The sequence below is a fragment of the Hyla sarda genome, chromosome 6 (assembly GCF_029499605.1).
Source record: "Hyla sarda isolate aHylSar1 chromosome 6, aHylSar1.hap1, whole genome shotgun sequence".
In the NCBI taxonomy this organism is placed as follows: Eukaryota; Metazoa; Chordata; class Amphibia; order Anura; family Hylidae; genus Hyla; species Hyla sarda.
Genome location: NC_079194.1, coordinates 68061969 through 68074775, shown reverse-complemented (window position 1 = coordinate 68074775; position 12807 = coordinate 68061969). Strand labels below are relative to the sequence as shown.

The 12807-nt window shown below is 46.0% G+C and overlaps 1 protein-coding gene across 1 annotated transcript in view; it reads left to right on the top strand.

Annotated features, from left to right (window-relative positions):
* Positions 1-4137: 4137 nt before the first annotated feature.
* Positions 4138-12807, top strand: part of IPPK (inositol-pentakisphosphate 2-kinase) — a 91755-nt gene continuing 83085 nt past the window's right edge. The window contains exon 1 of the mRNA XM_056524051.1: positions 4138-4155. The gene's annotated coding sequence lies outside the window, so the exon portion shown is untranslated. The remainder of the gene's footprint in view (positions 4156-12807) is intronic.

Below are 12807 nucleotides of genomic sequence, written 5' to 3'. Positions count from 1 at the left end.
GTAGCAGCTGGGCCTAGTTACTGCAGCTTAGTTTTCTTTCACTTGAACGGTAGTTAAGCTGCAGTAAAGTGCCGCCACCACTACACATTGACTGGAGCCAACTAATTTGGGTCCAATTCATTGTGTAGTGTGGGCACTGAACAGCGGATTGGGGGGGTGGTGCTGGGTGTTGGCACCCCACTGATCAGTGACTAAGGATAGGCCATCACCTATTCTAGCCCAGCAAATACCGTATTTATCGGGGAATACCACGCACCGGCCTATAACACGCACCCTCATTTTTCAAAGGATATTTGGGTTAAAAAAGTTTTTTACCCAAATATCCTTGGTAAAATGAGGGTGCGTGTGTGTGCAGGTGTATACCCTGGTAGACTGTTTCTGACCCTGCAGAAGCCCCCAGGAAAGGCAGGGGGAGAGAGGCCATCGCTGCCCGCTTCTCTCCCCCTGCCTTTCCTGGGGTCTATAGTCCTGCTGCCACCGCTTCTCTCCCCCTGGCTATCCAGAGACTGCCGCTGCTGCCCCATTACCTCCCCCATCCCCGGTTTTATAATTACCTGTTCCCGGGGTCCACACTGCTTCTGGCTCCGGAGGCGTCCTTAGCCGTTACTGTGCGCTGGGCCACTGACGGTGACGTCACGTTGAAGACGTCACTCGTCATTGCGCAGTGCATAGCAACAACGCAGGACATGGGACACAGAACGCTTAAAGACACAGTTTTCTTCATTACACCGGAGCCAGAAGCAGCGCGGACCCCGGGAACAGGTAATTATAAAACCGGGGATGCGGGAGGAAATGGGGCAGTTGCGGCGGGGGTCTCTGGAACCCAGGATAGACAGGGGCAGAGAAGCGGGCAGCGATGGAGCGGCTTCTGCGGGATCAGAAACAGTTTATCGGCGTATAACACACAGATAGACTTTAGGCTAAAAATTCTTGCTACACCCGACTATGACATCCCGAAAGGGGGCGGTCCGGGGCGGAAGATTGATGAGGCAGGGGAAGCTCCCCACCTCCAATGCGCTCAAGAGCACTATGACAAAGAGCTTCTAATGGGCAGAGCTATGGATATATCTAAGGTAAAACTGTAAGTGACCCTTCTCCCCATGACGAGGATACGTGTATAGAAGATACGTTTTTAAACACTGGGGTACCCCTTTAATGGTTATATTTCCCACTAGAAATTATGCATTGATCTGCCTGATGGGCCCCAAACTCTTAGAATTGGGGGGGGGCAACTTTTATACTTTACGGGGTTACAGTATCTACATTATAACTCTGTGTAATGTTGGGCACTTATAGGAAGTGTGAAGATCCTATTTTAAGCAGTGACATTTACATTACAACCAAGTAAATCCATGTGTTGCTTATCATTCCAGAACATACTGTATTAGAGAAGTCCTTCTATGGTGGCCGAACTGCAGCAAACTCCAGTTGTGTATTATGTGTTGGCGGCATCTTCTTCCTTCCTTTATTTCCCTTTTTACGCTTTTGCAGTCTTTTACGGAGCCTCACTGGTGCAAGAAATCATTTTAAACATTGTACACAAAAAAAAGCCAAGTATTTTATATTGTTAACCAGGGGATCCTAGAGGTTTCTACATACATCTTTAGAAAAATGTTCAGGCTAAGTATAGTGAAATGTCTGAAGGATGGATTTGTTCTAGTTTAAAGTTATTTCCACTTTAACCCCTTAAGGACAGGCCCATTTTGGTCTTAAGGACCAGGCCAATTTTATTTTTTAATTTTTTCTTCTTCTCCTTATCTTCTAAAAAGCATACCGTGTTTCTCCGAAAATAAGACCAGGTCTTATATTAATTTTAGTCACCAAAAACACACTAGGGCTTATTTTCAGGGTAGGGCTTATTTATTTACATGTGATGGGAAAACCGTCACACACACAGGTAAAGACACTATATTATGAACTACACTAACTTTACAACCCCTGTAGCACAGTCAAATAAAAAAAAATCCTGGAATACCCCTTTAACCCCTTAAGGACTCAGCCCATTTTGGCCTTAAGGACTCAGACAATTTAATTTTTACGTTTTCATTTTTTCCTCCTCGCCTTCTAAAAATCATAACTCTTTTATATTTTCATCCACAGACTAGTATGAGGGCTTGTTTTTTGCGCGACCAGTTGTCCTTTGTAATGACATCACTCATTATATCATAAAATGTATGGCGCAACCAAAAAACACTATTTTTGTGGGGAAATTAAAACGAAAAACGCAATTTTGCTAATTTTGGAAGGTTTCGTTTTCACGCCGTACAATTTATGGTAAAAATGACGTGTGTTCTTTATTCTGAGGGTCAATACGATTAAAATGATACCCATTATTATATACTTTTATATTATTGTTGCGCTTAAAAAAAATCACAAACTTTTTAACCAAATTAGTACGTTTATAATCCCTTTATTTTGATGACCTATAACTTTTTTATTTTTCCGTATAAGCGGCGGTATGGGGGCTCATTTTTTGCGCCATGATCTGTACTTTTTTTTGATACCACATTTGCATCTAAAAAACTTTTAATACATTTTTTATAATTTTTTTTTTAATAAAATGTATTAAAAAAGTAGGAATTTTGGACTTTTAAAATTTTTTTTCGTTCACGCCGTTCACCGTACGGGATCATTAACATTTTATTTTAATAGTTCGGACATTTACGCACGGGGCGATACCAAATATGTCTATAAAAAATGTTTTTTACGGTTTTTGGGGGTAAAATAGGAAAAAACGGACGTTTTACTTTTTTATTGGGGGAGGGGATTTTTCACTTTTTTTTTACTTTTACTTTTACATTTTTTTACATTTTTTTTTACACTTGAATAGTCCCCATAGGGGACTATTCATAGCAATACCATGATTGCTAATACTGATCTGTTCTATGTATAGGACATAGAACAGATCAGTATTATCGGTCATCTCCTGCTCTGGTCTGCTCGATCACAGACCAGAGCAGGAGACGCCGGGAGCCGCACGGAGGAAGGAGAGGGGACCTCCGTGCGGCGTTATGAATGATCGGATTCCCGCAGCAGCGCTGCGGGCGATCCGATCGTTCATTTTAATCGCGAACTGCCGCAGATGCCGGGATCTGTATTGATCCCGGCACCTGAGGGGTTAATGGCGGACGCCCGCGAGATCGCGGGCGTCGGCCATTGCCGGCGGGTCCCTGGCTGCGATCAGCAGCCGGGATCAGCCGCGCATGACAAGGGCATCGCTCCGATGCCCGCGGTTATGCTTAGGACGTAAATGTACGTCCTGGTGCGTTAAGTACCACCTCACCAGGACGTACATTTACGTCCTGCGTCCTTAAGGGGTTAAGGAACCATAGCTGAAATATAATAAAACTATTAGCAATTCTGTGTCAGGCAACATTAACATGTTCATAATTTACAGCAGATTTTGTTACTACACATTGGTCCTGATTTACTAAGAGTGTTGTATAATATTCTTTGTGGGTTTTAATTCCCTACGATTTTTTCCAAGGTATTTACTAAGGTTTCCCTACATTTTCCACTTTCCCTACATTTTGCCTTTTTTTACACATGCTCTGATCTGTAGGGTTTTCCTCAGCTCAAATTCACCAAATTTTCTGTGCAAATCTTAATAAATGTTTTTTTTGTGTGAATATGTCGGGAGCACGCCTCTTTTTGGTGACCACGCCCACCTCCCAGAAGGACACGCCCCTTTTTCTGTTTTTCTCAGTAAAATGGAGAATTAGTTGGGTTTTTTCGATTCTGTTGCAAATTCTGCCACAGACAGAATTTCTGTCGCAATGCCCAAGAATCTGGCGCACAACCAGACAAAACATGTTAGGATTACAATAGTAAATCAGAGCCATTGACTTCAATTGTTCTGCAGCATATCTGCTGTGGAAATACTCAGTGGATTATGTGTGAATGTAGCCTAGAGGTTTGTTCATATGTGTGTATTTTGCTGCAGATTTTCTGTTGGTAAGTCAGTGAGAAATGTGGCATCATCAAGTAACCTTTTTTATGGTACGAGGGCCCATTCCATGACACTGCTGCTCATCTTATCAATGGCCAAGGTGATAAACTCACCACAGTCTGACTTGTTGGGCCCCAGAATGTGGAGGAAGACCGGAGCCAAACTACGGAAAAGCGACATCTATGCACCTGTGAGAGCGGTGGAAGGTAAGTTAGGCTGGGTTTGCACTGTGGAATTTGCGTGGAATGTCCACACAGAAAACATGTGGACATGCCACGCATTTGCCAGATCTGGGGGGCATTAGGACCACTCGGGAATGTGGTGTCTCATAGACGGCAATGCCGTTCCAAGCAAAGTTAAAAAAATTAATTAAAAAAAACCACGTCTATTCATTTTGTGGGAATCAAGATTTCTGCGACAGAAACATCTGGAATGGTAGAAAATTACTGGGGTACCCCTTTAATTATTAGTACATTTTTATTCATTCTTACTTTTGTCAGTTTCAAGTTATTTCAGGGAGCATAGTGGGTTGTTTTGTTTTAACAGAAGGGTTCTAACTATTTTATCCACATTTATAATAAAACTTCTTTGTTACAGTGAACCAAACATAAAGCAGGCCAAGGGTACAGCAGTGTACAGTATTTCCACGTCTTTCCATATATTTTTTTAGGATTTTTTTTTAATTGATAGCCTATTCCCAGGATAAGGTAGCCATACACATACACTACTAGCTGTTGGTCTTTTGTATATAATATAGAGAAGGGAATTAAAGGGGTACTCCGTTTTTTTTTTCTTTTTAAAAAATCAACTGGTGCAAGAAAGTTAAACACATTATTTAATTACTTCTATTAAAAAAATGTTAATCTTTCCAGTACTTATTAGCTGCTGAATACTACAGAGGAAATTATTTTCTTTTTGGAACACAGTGCTCTCTGCTGACATCTCTGTCCATTTTAGAAACTGTCCAGAGCAGAAAATGTTTACTATGGGGATTTTCTCCTTCTCTGGTCAGTTTTTAGAATGAACAGAGATGTCAGCAGAGAGCACTGTGTTCCAAAAAGAAAATAATTTCCTCTGTAGTATTCAGCAGCTAATAAGTACTGGAAGGATTAAGAGTTTTAAATAGAAGCAATTTACAAATCTGTTTAACTTTCTTGCACCAGTTGATTAAAAAAAAAATTAATAAATAAAAAAATAGTTTTCCACCAGAGTACCCCTTTAAAGGAGATATCCAGTGCTAAAAAAAAACGTATCCCCTATCCTAATGATAGGGGATAAGTTTCCCCGAGATCTCCTGTACGGGGCCCTGGCAGCCCGCGGGAAGGGGGCGTGTTGACCACCGCACGAATCGGTCGCTGACACGCCCCCTCAATACAACTCTATGGCAGAGCCAGAGCGCTGGCTTCGGCAATCTCCGGCTCTGCCATAGAGATGTATTGAGGGGGCGTGTAAGCCGCCGCTTCGTGCGGTGGTCGACACCCGGTATCTGGCCAGCGTGTCGGGGCCACGTAGAGGAGATCATGGTCTGGCCAGCGGTCGTGCCTCCCCCGCGATCTGAAACTTATCCCCTATCCTTAGAATAGAGGATATGTTTTTCAGCACTGGACTACCCCTTTAAGATTCCTCTGGAATATTGGGTAGTTTAAATCCAACTGGTTCAAATTCCACATTAACATTTTGGCCATATAGGCAAAAGTGTGCTTCGGGTTTTGGCTTCCGGATAGATGGTCCACATATCTGTATTGCTGTTTATGTTTCTCATGTACACAATATTTCTGCTATGGTATGGGCCACAAAAATAGCACAGTGCCCACTTGCTTCCTTGGTACAAAGTATTCAGGAAGCCAATGGCCTTATCTATGTATTATTTTACTAAGTGCACATGTCAAACTTTTCCTTCATCTGTAACAGTGTTTTCCAAACAGTATGTCCCCAGCTGTTGCAAAACTACTACTCCCAGCATGCCCGGACAGCCTCTGGCTGTCCGGGCATGCTGGGAGTTGTAGTTTTGCAACAGCTGGAGACACGCTGTTTGGAAAACACTGATCTATAATTTTATTGTATTTTCTGTCTTGCTTTATGTTTGCATCAACCTTACTTCTCATAGTTGTTTTTGCTGTGGTTCCTTAAAAAGTGGAAATTTTTAGGGATATTCCACCCCATAAAATGATGACACGTTGTTATCCTCCATCAATCCCAATCATGAAGATGGTGCAACTCTGGTGTGGCGCGGTGTCCTTTTACTGTTTATCCACTCCACAGCAGTCCGTTGCCATCCAATGGTGTGGTTAAAGGGGTACTCCAGTGGAAAACTTTTTTTTTTTTACATCACCTGGTGCCAGAAAGATAAACAGATTTGTAAATGACTTCTATTAAAAAAAATCTTAATCCTTCCAGTACTTATCAGCTGCTGTATACTACAGAGGAAGTTTTTTCTTTTTGAATTTCTTTTCTCTCTGACCACAGTGCTCTCTGCTGACACTCTTTTTTTTATTATAAAAGTACAAAACACAAAACAAGTTCATTTCACTGTAACAAAATTAACAAAACTGAACATAAAAACAAACTATTCATCTCAAAGTAACAACTTAAACCTTCCTAACCGGCCAGCCCAGATAAACCAAAAATAAATAAATAAATCATTACCTACTATAGTCCAACATACACACACACATACCTAATGAACATAAATAAAGCTTTCCTCGCTGGGATCAAAAACTAAAAATATCCAAACTAGGAAACATAACCACACTGCCCCCCCCCCCTAATAACAAAACAAAAAAAAATATGGCTAGCTGCCGTAACAAAAATAATCCAACTTGGATAACAAAATATATATTATTTTTTTATACATCTATATATTTTTTTTCCTTTTTTACATACTATATATATACATATATATATATATACATATATATACATATATATACATATATACATATACACATATATATCCACATACATACACACATACATACATATATACATACACACATTTTTTCTTTTTCTTTTTTGTTATTTAACTTCCCCTACCAACCCCCCCCCCCCCCCCCCCACCCAAACACACATACATATACCCACATACATATACCCACAAACAAAAACTAATCCACACTGGGACACAAACATAAACATAAACACAGACATAAATATAGTGTACTCTTAACACTATGCTATAATAACTGAAAACTGGTCCGACTGCCTTTCTCACAAAATAATTAAGAAATTTTTTTTATAATTTATACATAAAATAATACAGAATATACATAACAAACAACTTAATAACACAGAAAAACAACCTATACTAAACTATCCCATCACCCACCACTCCCTCTGGACATGGGTCAGAGTCCATAGGTCACAGTTTTTGTCCACAACTGACCCATACTAGACCCCCAAAATAGTCCCACTGCAACAGTCCAGTCCTGGGTACACACCACCACCACCCCCCAAAACCCCCCCACCCAACCTAAAATACACCCCTACCCACCTAATGTAAACAGAACAATATATACAAAACAATATATACATATTCTACAACAAAGCAATATTAACAATACAATACACCAAAACCACAAGGCCCAAGTTTGGTTGCCTGCAAGCCCTTTACAATCCATCCATAGAAAACAAAACAAAAGGCTAAGGTGACATGCATAGCCCCCCACCAGGAAGAAGGATGGCAATCCTGATAAAATTAAATTTAAATTCCTCTCCCTATCAACCTCTAACCCTATCACTATCCCTTCATGAAACTGACCCTATACTCACCCTAAGATATATACACTATCCCTGGCCAAAATAAGGTACTTCACCTTAAGGGCCTAGTACCTAGGGCACATCAAAAGAAAACCCTCTCCATAGGAGAGAAGCCCTACTGGTACCAAGACTGCCATACTCCAAAGACCTGATCTTCCCAAGGTCACCGGTGATATTCCTACAGACCTCCACCTCGGAGAGGATTTTCTGTTGGGTCGACACTAAACACTGTGCGTTCCACGTGTAGTACCTAACCACTAAACTAACTAAGAATAAAGTGCCCCGGTCTCGGCCACCCAGGGACCTGAATGCCCCATAAGCCCACTCCGGATAGGTAAGGCCGGCAAGTTGACTCCAGCCGATGGAAGCGCCCACCCGGTTGTAAACCTCTATATTAAAGGGACAATGAAGCAGGAAGTGGTCCATGCTTTCCAGCGTGTCCCCACACTCTTCTCGGGGACATCCCCGGTCATCAGAGTTCCTACACTTCAGGTTGTCCCTTACATATAGCTTCCCCTGAAAGCAGCGCCAGGCCAAGTCCCAAAACTTCTGGGGGATCCTTTTCATGTTCAAAAGATACAACCCCACCCTCATATCCCGACCTGGGCAGTCCCTGAGCGCCAGAGGCTTCTGGAAGTGGGTCAACAGAACCTGTTTGTCAAGGAACTGCCTTGACTGGGTCCTGATCTCCCACACTCCCAGACCCCACGACGTATCGCCTTCAGAGTCTGGGTAGCGTAAGCCGGAAGATATCCATGGGGCGTACGGAGGTCCTTCACTTGCCCTCCTGTCTCCCATTCCTGGAAGAAAGGCCGAAACCATTCCCTGCAGGAGAGTACCCACGGAGAAGCCCTCTCTGACCAGAGGTTTGCGATGTTGGCTTTCAAGAAGGTGTTCGTAAAGAACACCACAGGGTTTACCATAGATAAACCCCCTAGTCTCCTCGTGCGGTACGTAACCTCCCTCTTGACTAGGTTCATCCTGTTCCCCCATAACAGTTGGAAAAACAGGCTGTAGATCCTAGTGTAGTAAGCCTCTGGCAAGATACATACACTGCCCAGATAGATAAACAAGGGGAGCAGGTACGATTTGATCAGGTGTACCCTTTCCCTGAGGGTCATAGACCAACCCTTCCACTGGCCCACCTTCTGAGCGGCATCCTGGAGCTTACCATCCCAGTTTTTGGTGGGATAATCATCCTGGCCGAATGTGATGCCTAAGACTTTTGCTGATTCTTGGGGCCCTGGAAGGGTGTCCGGGAGATCAAACATGGGATCCCCCCCTCCCAGCCAGAGACTTTCACACTTATCCCGGTTGATCTTAGACCCGGATGCCTCCGAGTAGCGGTCCACCTCCGACATCACCACACCGACCTCCTCTCTCGTGGAGACGAAAATAGTGACATCGTCACCACTCTCTGGGTGACAGCTGGCTCCGCCAGACTCATCCCGACTCCCGCCAACGGCCCACAATCTACCCTCCGGATGAAGGGATCGATTGCGAACACGTATAAAAGCGGGCTCAAAGGACAACCCTGACGGACTCCGGACCCCACCTCAAAAGAGCGGCCAGACCACCCGTTCACCAGCGGGAAACTCTCTGCCCCTGCATACAAGATCTTAAGCCAATTAACAAAAGTAGTTGGTAAGCCATATCTCAGGAGGACGGACCATAGGTACTCGTGGTTTACCCGATCAAATGCTTTGGCCTGATCCAAGGACAGCAAGTACCCCTTCCAAAGACCTGCACTACTCCTCTCCACTGCCTCCCTGACACTAAGGACCGCACTTAAGGTGCTTCGGCCTGGAACAGAGCAGTGCTGAGCCCCCGAAAGGAGCCGGGGTGCAAACTTCACCAGCCGATTAAACAGTATCTTGGCCAGAAGCTTCCTGTCCGTATTGAGAAGAGCTATGGGCCTCCAATTCTCAATCTGGCTAGGATCTTTACCCTTTGACAGAAGAATCAGGGCTGACCTCCTCATTGACTTCGGCAGAGTACCAGAGGAGAGACACTCATTGAATACCTCAGTCAAGAGGGGAGCTAAAGACTCCTTAAAGGTCCTGTACCACTCGGATGTTAAGCCATCCGGACCTGGCGACTTCTTGGGGGCGAGCCCCTCGATCGCCAGTCTCACTTCCTCTTCCCTGATTTCTTCTGCCAAAACATCAAGAGAGGGGTCTACCCCTGGCTCAGGAATGGTTTCAGCCAGGAAAGCCGACATCCTGTCTCGATCTAGATACTTCCTTCCCAAGAGGTGCGAGTAGAAGGATCTGACGACCTCCAAGATCCCTGATCTGGACCGATTCAGAGATCCTGTACTATCAATCAGTCCTGAAATGACTTTACTACTCACTGACATCTTACAGTTTCTGTAAGGGTCGGGCGAGCGGTACTTCCCGTAATCCCTCTCAAAAACCAAAGATGCGTGCCTAACGTACTGACACCTCATCAGCAAGGATTTCACTCTGGAAATATCCTCTCGGCTACCTCCAGTCGAGACAAGAAGCTCGAGTTTCCTCCTCAGACCCTGATACAAGCGATACCTGTTCAGGGACCTGAGGCTCGAGAGCTGGCGGAAGAACCCCGCAACCCGCTTCTTGAATATCTCCCACCACTCTGACTTACTACTACATAGGTCCAGTAAAGGTACCTGACTCTGAAGAAAATCCTCAAAGGACTGTCTTATCTCCGCTTCCTCCAAGAGGGACGAATTCAGCTTCCAATAACCTTTTCCCATCCGGGGGGTCTCTGAAACATTCAGGGAAACCAAAATCATACAGTGATCGGAGAACTCCACCTCAACCACGGACACTGCAGAAGAGACGGCTTCCTCCTTTAAATAAAACCTATCTATCCTAGATCTGCGACTACCTTGATGATAGGTGAAACCCGCGTGGCCTGAGGGGCTCCGGATGTGGGCGTCCTCTAGGCGAGCTTCTCTAGTTATGCTAATCAGTGCCACACTATCACAAGTCAGCGGACCATTGGAGCCTCTCCGATCTTGGGACCTCGTGACATTATTGAAGTCCCCTCCAAAGATCACTTGCCGACTCGTAAAAAGAAAGGGCTTAATCCTCATAAAGAGATCTTTACGGCCCCGCTTAGTTTGCGGGGCGTAGATGTTAATGAGCCGGAGCTCTTGTCCCTTCATGAAGACATCTAAGATCAGGCACCTCCCCATTTCTAATTCAATAACCCGTCGGCATTCAACAGGAGCGGTAAAAAGGACCGCCACCCCACTATACGGCTCAGCCGCAAGAGACCAGTGGGAGGGACCGCGCCTCCACTCTCTTCTGGCTTTTACCAGAGAGGCTAGATCTGACAACCTGGTCTCCTGTAAAAAGAAAATGTCGGCTTCAACACGGCCGAGAAAATCAAAGGCTGCGAATCTAGCCGTAACAGATTTTATGCTGGCACAATTAATAGATGCCAGCGTCAATGGGGTGAGTGCCGCCATACAGGGTGATTAAATTAGACGGCCACACCCTTTACTTTTTCTTTCCCTTCTTTTTAGCCCCCTCATCCCCTGAAGAAGATGAGAGGGCAGGACCACTCTTAGTTCTTTTTTTTGATTCAGTTTGGTCCATTTGATCCCCGTCTACGTCCGGCCCCGGTCTAGCCCTGCCCTCCAAGGAAGGAGCCTCAATAGGACAGGGCCCAGTTCCCCCCAGAGGCTCCTTCTCCCTAGGCACCCCGCCCTCACCTTCACCCTCCAAGGAGGGGGAGGAGATGGTATCGAGGACGAGGTACCGGTTTGACAGGTCAATCAGAGGGAGGGCAATCAGGCTTCCGTTTTGGATCTGGCCCGTAGTACAGGGAACAGAGGGCTCTGACCTCTTCTTTCTCCCTTTCCTTTTGCCCTTGTCTTTCTTTTTAGGCCTCTCTCCACTCTCCTCATCCACACTTTCATAGTGGGAGGAATCGGAAGTGTCGGCCATATTGCCCTCCTCTTTGCGCAGCTTCCTGACCTCCTCATCCAGCACGTCCTCCTCCAGGGCTTCAGTGGTTACAGGGCCAGCTTCTGGAGCAGGGGCTGGAGCTACCCCCACCACCTGGGCACTCTCCAGCTCCCTACTCCTCCTCCGATTTTCCTCCCGCCTTAGTTTGGCGGGGCCCTTTTTCCTCCTCACTAGCCCTGTTGCGGCCCCATCCCTGCCCGTGCCCTCCCCAGCCGAGGCAACTTCACAGCTCTCCTCAGCCGGAGCGGCCGCTGCACGGGCGAAGGCGCTAGGACAACGGCTGAAAGGGTGTCCGAGGACACCACACAGGTGGCACCGGATCTGCCGACAGGATGCGGCCAGATGACCCACCCCACCACACAAAGCGCAGACCTGCACAGTACAGGCTGCGCTAAAGTGGGTGGGGCTGCCACACCTGTGACAGACCTTAGGCTGCCCCTGGTAGAAGACCTGTATCCTGTCACGTCCAAGGAAGGCAGCTGACGGAATGTGGGCAACTGTACTCTTGAGTTTGACGGAAAACGTCCAGGCCCCGGACCAGATCCCGTGCTCATCAAAGTTTTTCTTGGGCATGTCCGTCACATCCCCATACCGTCCGAGCCAGGTCATGATGTCATAACAAGAAAGCGACTCGTTACGGGTCAAAACGGTCACTTTCTTGACAGAGTTCTGACGGGAAATCGCCTTTACGGCGAAATCCCGCCAGCCGGGCTCGTTCTTCGCCACTTCGTAGTTCGACCAGAAGAGTTCAAGACCCTCCGGCCGAACGAAACTGACGTCAAACTCAGACGAACCATAGGGGTGAATCAGAGCAAAGATGTCATTCGCCCTGAATTCCATCTGCAGGAGGAGCTCAACCACTTTTGCACGAGGTGGGCACGCATCCTCGCCCCTCCAAATCAGACGGACCACATTCCTACGGTTATTGTCCTGCCCGGATGTCGGGAGGGACCAGACCACCCCCCCATTCCTCTCTCGGAAAGCCCCCAAACCGTGCCTCTCTATCCAGAAAGACAGGTCGACCTCACCCCTTCCCTCTACCTGGATCGACCTGTCACCCCTGCGTAGAGCCTCCAGGAGGCGCTGTTGCAAATGGCCCCCAGGGCCGGACGGAGACGAGGACCCCCCTGAACCCCCGGCAGT